The sequence below is a fragment of the Octopus bimaculoides genome, chromosome 9, assembly GCF_001194135.2.
Source record: "Octopus bimaculoides isolate UCB-OBI-ISO-001 chromosome 9, ASM119413v2, whole genome shotgun sequence".
Taxonomy (NCBI): Eukaryota; Metazoa; Mollusca; class Cephalopoda; order Octopoda; family Octopodidae; genus Octopus; species Octopus bimaculoides.
This window is the reverse complement of record NC_068989.1, coordinates 75,787,461-75,788,773: the sequence shown is the minus strand read 5'-3', so window position 1 is coordinate 75,788,773 and position 1,313 is coordinate 75,787,461. Positions and strand designations below refer to the sequence as shown.

The following is a 1,313-nucleotide window of genomic DNA, read 5'->3' as shown; positions in this document are numbered from 1 at the left end:
AAGCCAAGGCTGTGAGGAGTTTTCAGGACATTTAGAGGAAAAAGATATAGATAGTCTTACACCTGTTTTGGGGAATATTATGGATATCCCTTCATCAGAGATGATGTGAGATGGTTAAATAGGGGTAAACATTTGAGTTTGAAGTAAGGAATTATTATGGAAAAAGAGGGAGTAGGGAATATAGAAGGAAATAAGAGAATGAAAGTAGAAATAAAATATAAAATCTATAAAGATATTGTAGTTGCAGTTCCATTATTCAAGGAAAGTGGTGTATAGAAGTGGTAAAAAAAGTTTCCTATATATGGTATGTAAGTTCCAACTGTAGTTCATGTTTAGTCATTTCAAGGACTGGAACCGTGGCTTCTGTGTTGTTCATTCAAAAGGGTTTTGCGGTGTGGATGAACATTTGAGAATGTATCGGTAGTATTTGTGGATAGATGGAGTGGGGAAAGATGTGTATGATTAGAATGAGGAGATAGTTCAAAAAGAAGAGAAAATGAGAGGAAGAAAGAGAGAGAAAAAGAGAAGAAAATAAAAAGAGGGCAAAAAGTGAAAAGTGATAAAAAAAAAAGAGAGCGTAAAGGATGAAAGAAATTAGAAAAGGAATGTTAGTTGGTGGTCAAGATAATGTGAGAGGAGACTGGAGAGGCGTGGGGGAGGGATAAGAAGAGATGAGAAGGTAGGGAGTGAATAAGTGTGAGATACGTGAGTAGGGGTGATGTGATAGAGCTGCATTAAGGGATGGGTAGGTTTTAGTAGTAAAATTTAAAGTGGAGGGAAGAATACAAAAATGTCAAATTTCTATAAATAGACGTATGTGAATGTATAGGCTAGTGTGATAGGAATGAGCAAGGAGGAAAGAAGATATAATGACGCGCGCACACACGTAAATATATGTGTGCGCATATGCATACATACACACACACACACACACACACACACATGTATATATACATACGCATATGCATACACATACATACATATATATATATATATATATATATATATGCGAGTAAAAATAAATACAAAAAAGGTGGGTTTTTTGTATGATTGTGTATAGAGGAATATATTATTTTGTTTAAAAGAGTTCCAACACTGTCTGTTTTTTATGTTTTATTTATATTCCTGCAGAACCAATGTGAGGTATAGAATATGGAATATACAATATATAATATAATATACAATATATAATATAAAATAAAATAAAATAAAATAAAAATGGATGGCACCATGAAAGAAAGTATTGAATGTAGATGAAATATTGAGTGTTCAATATAAAGGATCAAATATATAAATATATAAATATAAATATA

The 1,313-nt window shown here is 32.1% G+C and overlaps 1 protein-coding gene across 1 annotated transcript in view; it reads left to right on the top strand.

The window, feature by feature from the left end:
• LOC106868257 (uncharacterized) overlaps nucleotides 1-1,313 on the top strand; it is a 207,241-nt gene that overhangs the window by 128,477 nt on the left and 77,451 nt on the right. The window lies entirely within an intron of this gene.